The following is an 8,352-nucleotide window of genomic DNA, read 5'->3' on the forward strand; positions in this document are numbered from 1 at the left end:
GCTCATATTGGCTCCCACATATTCTACGAAGATCTTTATCGGTCAGACCGCATAACAACATACGTTGTTCCCTTTATCATCGGTATGTTACTTGCCCGAGATCCGATCGTCGGTATCTCAATACCTAGTTCAATCTCGTTACCGGCAAGTCTCTTTACTCGTTCCGTAATACATCATCCCGCAACCAACTCATTAGTTGCAATGCTTGCAAGGCTTATGTGATGTGCATTACCGAGAGGGCCCAGAGATACCGGTTCGACAGTCGGAGTGACAAATCCTAATCTCAAAATACGCCAACCCAACATGTACCTTCGGAGACACCTGTAGAGATCCTTTATAATCACCCAGTTACGTTGTGACGTTTGGTAGCACACAAAGTGTTCCTCCGGTAAACGGGAGTTGCATAATCTCATAGTCATAGGAACATGTATAAGTTATGAAGAAAGCAATAGCAACATACTAAACGATCGTGTGCTAAGCTAACGGAATGGGTCATGTCAATCACATCATTCTCCTAATGATGTGATCCCGTTAATCAAATGACAACTCATGTCTATGGCTAGGAAACATAACCATCTTTGATCAACAAGCTAGTCAAGTAGAGGCATACTAGTGACACTCTGTTTGTCTATGTATTCACACATGTATTATGTTTCCGGTTAATACAATTCTAGCATGAATAATAAACATTTATCATGATATAAGGAAATAAATAATAACTTTATTATTGCCTCTAGGGCATATTACCTTCAGTCTCCCACTTGCACTAGAGTAAATAATCTAGATTACACAGTAATGATTCTAACACCCATGGAGCCTTGGTGCTGATCATGTTTTGCTCGTGAAAGAGGCTTAGTCAGCGGGTCTGCAACATTCATATCCGTATGTATCTTGAAAATTTCTATGTCTCCCACTTGGACTAAATCCCGAATGGAATTGAAGCGTCTCTTGATGTGCTTGGTCCTCTTGTGAAATCTGGATTCCTTTGCCAAGGCAATTGCACCAGTATTGTCACAAAAGATTTTCATTGGACCCGATGCACTAGGTATGACACCTAGATCGGATATGAACTCCTTCATCCAGACTCCTTCATTTGCTGCTTCCGAAGCAGCTATGTACTCCGCTTCACATGTAGATCCCGCCACGACGCTTTGTTTAGAACTGCACCAACTGACAGCTCCACCGTTTAATGTAAACACGTATCCGGTTTTCGATTTAGAATCGTCCGGATCAGTGTCAAAGCTTGCATCAACGTAACCATTTATGATGAGCTCTTTGTCACCTCCATATACGAGAAACATATCCTTAGTCCTTTTCAGGTACTTCAGGATGTTCTTGACCGCTGTCCAGTGATCCACTCCTAGATTACTTTGGTACCTCCCTGCTAGACTTATAGCAAGGCACACTTCAGGTCTGGTACACAACATTTCATACATGATAGAGCCTATGGCTGAAGCATAGGGAACATCTTTCGTCTTCTCTCTATCTTCTGCAGTGGTCGGGCATTGAGTCTTACTCAACTAAACACCTTGTAACACAGGAAAGAACCCTTTCTTTGCTTGATCCATTTTTGAACTTCTTCAAAACTTTGTCAAGGTATGTGCTTTGTGAAAGTCCAATTAAGCGTTTTGATCTATCTCTATAGATCTTAATGCCCAATATGTAAGCAGCTTCACCGAGGTCTTTCATTGAAAAACTTTTATTCAAGTATCCTTTTATGCTATCCAGAAATTCTATATCATTTCCAATCAGCAATATGTCATCCACATATAATATTAGAAATGCTACAGAGCTCCCACTCACTTTCTTGTAAATACAGGCTTCTCCAAAAGTCTGTAAAAACCAAATGCTTTGATCACACTATCAAAGCGTTTATTCCAACTCCGAGAGGCTTGCACCAGTCCATAAATGGATCACTGGAGCTTGCACACTTTGTTAGCTCCCTTTGGATCGATAAAACCTTCCGGTTGCATCATATACAACTCTTCTTCCAAAAATCCATTCAGGAATGCAGTTTTTACATCCATCTACCAAATTTCATAATCATAAAATGCTGCAATTGCTAACACGATTCAGACAGACTTAAGCATCGCTACGGGTGAGAAGGTCTCATCGTAGTCAATCCCTTGAACTTGTCGAAAACCTTTCGCAACAATTCGAGCTTTGTAGACAGTAACATTACCGTCAGCGTCAGTCTTCTTCTTGAAGATCCATTTATTCTCAATTTCTTGCCGATCATTGGGCAAGTCAACCAAAGTCCACACTTTGTTCTCATACATGGATCCCACCTCAGATTTCATGGCTTCAAGCCATTTTGCGGAATCTGGGCTCACCATTGCTTCTTCATAGTTTGTAGGTTCATCATGATCTAGCAGCATGACTTTTGTACAAGTTTCATGATCATCATCATTAACTTCCTCACTAATTGGTGTAGGTGTCACAGAAACCGATTTCTGTGATGGACTACTTTCCAATAAGGGAGCAGGTACAGTTACCTCATCAAGTTCTACTTTCCTCCCACTCACTTCTTTCGAGAGAAACTCCTTCTCTAGAAAGTTTCCTAATTTAGCAACAAAAGTCTTGCCTTCGGATCTGTGATAGAAGGTGTACCCAATAGTCTCCTTTGGGTAACCTATGAAGACACATTTCTCCGATTTGGGTTCGAGCTTATCAGGTTGAAGCTTTTTCACATAAGCATCGTAGACCCAAACTTTAAGAAACGACAACTTTCGTTTCTTGCCAAACCATAGTTCATAAGGTGTCATCTCAACGGATTTCGATGGTGCCCTATTTAACGTGAATGCAGCTGTCTCTAAAGCATAACCCCAAAATGATAGCGGTAAATCAGTAAGAGACATCATAGATCGCACCATATCAAGTAAAGTACGATTACGACATTCGGACACACCATTAGGTTGTGGTGTTCCGGGTGGTGTGAGTTGCGAAACTATTCCGCATTGTTTCAAATGTACACCAAACTCGTAACTCAAATATTCTCCTCCACGATCAGATCGTAGAAACTTTATTTTCTTGTTACGATGATTTTCACTCTAAAATTCTTTGAACTTTTCAAATGTTTCAGACTTATGTTTCATTAAGTAGATATACCCATATCTGCTTAAGTCATCTGTGAAGGTGAGAAAATAACGATATCCACCATGAGCCTCAACATTCATGGGACCACATACATCTATATGTATGATTTCCAATAAATCTGTTGCTCTCTCCATAGTACCGGAGAACGGTGTTTTGGTCATCTTGCCCATAAGGCACGGTTCGCAAGTACCAAGTGATTCATAATCAAGTGGTTCCAAAAGTCCATCAGTATGGAGTTTCTTCATGCGCTTTACACCGATATGACCTAAACGGCAGTGCCACAAATAAGTTGCACTATCATTATCAACTCTGCATCTTTTGGCTTCAACATTATGAATATGTGTGTCACTACTATCGAGATTCAATAAGAATATACCACTCTTCAAGGGTGCATGACCATAAAAGATATTACTCATATAAATAGAACAACCATTATTCTCTGATTTAAATGAATAACCGTCTCTTATCAAACAAGATCCAGATATAATGTTCATGCTCAACGCTGGCACCAAATAACAATTATTTAGGTGTAAAACTAATCCCGAAGGTAGATGTAGAGGTAGCGTGCCGACCGCGATCACATCGACTTTGGGACCCACGCGCATTGTCACCTCGTCCTTAGCCAATCTTCGCTTAATCCGTAGCCCCTGTTTCGAGTTGCAAATATTAGCAACAGAACCAGTATCAAATACCCAGGTGCTACTACGAGCATTAGTAAGGTACACATCAATAACATGTATATCACATATACCGTTGTTCACCTTGCCATCCTTCTTATCCGCCAAATACTTGGGGCAGTTCCGCTTCCAGTGACCAGTCTGCTTGCAGTAGAAGCACTCAGTTTCAGGCTTAGGTCCAGACTTAGGTTTCTTCTCCTGAGCAGCAACTAGCTTGCTGTTCTTCTTGAAGTTACCCTTCTTCTTCCCTTTGCCCTTTTTCTTGAAACTAGTGGTCTTGTTGACCATCAACACTTGATGCTCCTTCTTGATTTCTACCTCTGCAGCTTTTAGCATCGCGAAGAGCTCGGGAATTGTCTTCTCCATCCCTTGCATATTATAGTTCATCACGAAGCTCTTGTAGCTTGGTGGCAGTGATTGGAGAATTCTGTCAATGACGCTATCATCCGGAAGATTAACTCCCAGTTGAATCAAGTAATTATTATACACTACTAGGAAAAACCTTATACACAGAATCTTAGCAGCAGCGCGGTTTAAAAACAAAAGCTACTGCTAATTAGCAGTAGCGAGCTTGAGAAAACCGCGCTACTAATAACCCAATAGTAGTAGTGTGGGTTTTTACCCCTCGCTACTGCTAAGTGATTTCCACAGTGCCTTCCGGGACCATCCGTAGTAGTAGCGTGGGTTATAAACCCACGCTACTACTAAGTCGATAGTAGTAGCGCGGGTTATAAACCCCACGCTACCACTTGCATCTGCTCCCACCCCACCAACCATCCCACGCCATGTCTAAAAAACACTCAACGCCCGATCCAAATCCCCAATCCCGTCTCCCCTCCCACCTCCTCTCCTCCTCTCCGAAGTCCCAACCCGCCATGGAGGGGGAGCCGCCCGCGCAGGGCCCGCCCCCAGCGCCGCCGCCTACGGCTCCAGGCTGTAGGCGGCCATGGCGATCTCGCGCCTGTGCATCCTCCCCCTCCCCTCCTCCTCGTCGTTCTCCTCCGCGCCCTCGCCTCCCTCCCCACGCAAGCCGCCGCGAGAGGCGGCCTCGACCCCTCACCATGTTCCGCTCTCTCCCTCCCTCTCTGGATTCCATTTCCTGGGGCCTGTGTGCAACGACGTCGTGCTAGACGGACCTCGATCGATCTCGGACGGGTAGCTAGCTTGGTGGGACGCATATCAGTTAGTTGGCTCGATTTTGTGGATTTGGGTGGGGGATGCTGCCGTTATTCACGAGCCAGCTAGTGCGGCCATGCCTGGGGCTTAGTTCGTTTCGGTAGAACCTGTACGGATTGGGAATGGCGTTAGTTTTGAGGAGCAGGAGCACCTTGGATGCATGATGAGTGCCTTATATTTCATGGGCGGCGGTTTCGAGGGACGCCATGGTGCCCAGCTGCTGCCGTGGCTCTCCTTCCTCCGCAAGGCCGTGGAGCGCCGGGGCATCCGGCTCGCCATCCAAACCTGAATTTTCCATGGACCATGTTAAATTAAAGCTGTCAACTCAAGAAAAAAAATTGGGTCCTGGTGATATATAAGGAAGTCAATTAAAATATTTTTCATTGACCATTTGTAGTAGTATGGATTTCTGAAAGGATTAAACAAAAATCTCCTATGTCTAGAACTAGAAGACATCTTAGAAAATTAGGATACAGAGCTAGAAGGATGCACAACTTCAGGAAAGAACAATTGTTATATTTTTAAGGTTGAAAAGGTTGTATGTTGTGTTAGTTAAGACTAAAGATTGTAAATTCATCATCGTACCAATGTCATTCTCTTTGCAGATGATTCTAGAAACTATATTATGCTAGGAGTGCCTTACTGCAGCAACTAGCAGCAAGGCCAGTCACTGGTTAAACTGGAAAGCTGTACTAACTTTCAGCAAGATCATGTGATGATCTTAGTATGCTTCTGCTGCCAAGTAAGAAATACAGTTTGTCAAAGTATGGATGTGGGCTAAAATGGAACCCGGTGGACAGATCGTTCCCTAGAAAATCCGTTGAATATATGAATCTAGAAGTACTGCTGATTGTAGAGACTGATTCTTTGAATTTGTGAATCTAGCGGACAGATTGCCTATCTGCCCGCTCGCTCGCCAGCGGCAGCGTTGCACACCGAGGTACGCGCCTCCCCCGTCGTCGTTCCTCTTTTGTTCGGGAACTCGATGGTCGATGCGCATGCACGAGGCCAATGTCTGAAGCGTAGTACAACTGTCCAGTTCAGCGATGGTGGCGAGCCGGTTAAATTTGCAAATCTAAGTTTGTTTGTGCTTGAAATTCCTGCCTGTTGAGGGTGTAGCTTTCGGACGATTAGTTACCATGGGCTGCACTGCGATTTGTGAATTATTAATGCTGACGAAACGACGAGTGATTGATTCTACTGATTCATCCCTTTATGGCAGAAAAGCTCAACACTCTCAAGGACCAGCTCAGGGGACTGGAGGCAGGTCCGGTAGAAGCTCTGTCCAGTAAGCATTTCTTCACCCTTGGGCAACTTTGCACAAATGGACAGTGTATTAAACTCCAAGTGCTTCTTTTTGTTATGGATGGTTCGGTCTATGAACCATGTGATCAATGTTTGATTTCATATTGCTCTATTGTTGTCCTTTGCTGCATTTAACGGACTTGTAAACTATCTCTGCAGCATAAAAATTGACCATGGAGATGACTAACATGGCTTCTCTGTCTTATGCTCTATTTGTCAGTGAAAAATCTTGCACCTTTACCGACATAATTAAGAGGGACTAGAATGGGGAAGGACCTCTGATGTATCAGCTAACAGTAACACATCAGCAGTACCTAATGATGTATGGTTCCAACCCTCAAGCCTACGACGGAACTGGTTACTTGAATGTGAATGCCCAACTCCATGCCAGCTATCTTTTAATCTTAGTATGCTTTTGCATTATCTTCTTCAGTGAGAAGTTGTTATATTTGAAAGGGAACAGGGAAACATGTTGCACTCTTGCTTTTGTTAGAGCACTATATTTTATTGTTAACCATGCTATGGTCCAAACTCCTTTTTATTCTGCTCATATGATATTGCTCATCTTTTGTTTTCTGTCCTGATGCCTCCTGTATTTAGAGTAGAAATATTCTTAATTTAGTGTTTCTTGAACATGGCCAGGGCAATGGATAAAATCTACTCTGGAGAGTTGACAGAGGGAGCACATGCTAAGTTGACTTTTTCCTACGGATTTGCTTATCGTGAAGATGCTTGCAAGGATGTAGAGGGAGCCGATCATTTGGAGAGATGCCATTGTTTGGTGTTTTTATGCATTTTGGTTTGCTTGTAACTGTGTTTGCACTAGCTGGCAAGAAGTGTAGGTGTTTTAATTGAAGGCTTGAAAACCATGACAATTCTGTATGCTCTTACAGGATGTGCTCTAATGCCGCTGGTTTATTATAAATCTTGGATTAGTAATGATGTGTTTGTTTAGTTGCTAGAATTGTATGCATAGAATGGAATTGGTGGCTTTTATTTTTTTAATTCCTAATTAGTTAGTAGTAGCATGGGAAAAACCAAACACGCTACTACTACTTCGTTAGTAGCAGCGTGGGTTTGAAACCGGGCTACTACTAACTTTTTAGTAGTAGCGTGGGGAAAAACCTGCTGCGCTACTACTATTTCATTACTAGTAGCGTAGGTTTGCACCTGCGCTACTACTAAAATGTTAGTAGTAGCGTGGGTTTACCCGCGCTACTACTAACTATTAGCTGTAGCGCGACACTAGTAGCGCGGGTACCCGCGCTGCTAGTAGCCATTTTACCCGCGCTGCTAGTAGCCTTTTTCCTAGTAGTGATACCCAGACATCTTGAGTATATGCTCATTGACAGAACTATTCTCCTCCATCTTGCAGCTGTAGAACTGATTGGAGACTTCATATCTCTCAATCCAGGCATTTGCTTGAAATATTAAGTTCAACTCCTGGAACATCTCATATACTCCATGACGTTCAAAACGTCATTGAAGACCCGGTTCTAAGCCGTAAAGCATGGCACACTGAACTATCGAGTAGTCATCAACTTTGCTCTGCCAGACGTTCATAACATCTGGTGTTGCTCCTGCAGCAGGCCTGGCACCCAACGATGCTTCCAGGGCATAATTCTTCTATGCAGCAATGAGGATAATCCTCAAGTTACGGACCTAGTCCGTGTAATTGCTACCATCATCTTTCAACTTTGCTTTCTCAAGGAACGCATTAAAATTCAACAGAACAACAACACGGGCCATCTATCAGGTACTAAGTTCATGATAAATTTAAGTTCACTTAATCTTATTATTTAAGAACTCCCACTTAGATAGACATCCCTCTAATCCTCTAAGTGATCACGTGATCCAAATCAACTAAACCATGTCCGATCATCACGTGAGATGGAGTAGTTTCAATGGTGAACATCACTATGTTGATCATATCTACTATATGATTCACGCTCAACCTTTCGGTCTCCGTTTTCCGAGGCCATATCTGTTATATGCTAGGCTCGTCAAGTTTAACCTGAGTATTCTGCGTGTGCAACTGTTTTCCACCCGTTGTATTTGAACGTAGAGCCTATCACACCCGATCATCATGTGGTGTCTC

This window comes from Triticum urartu, chromosome 5A (genome assembly GCF_056163025.1).
Source record: "Triticum urartu cultivar PI428250 chromosome 5A, HENAU_Tu73, whole genome shotgun sequence".
Classification (NCBI taxonomy): domain Eukaryota; kingdom Viridiplantae; phylum Streptophyta; class Magnoliopsida; order Poales; family Poaceae; genus Triticum; species Triticum urartu.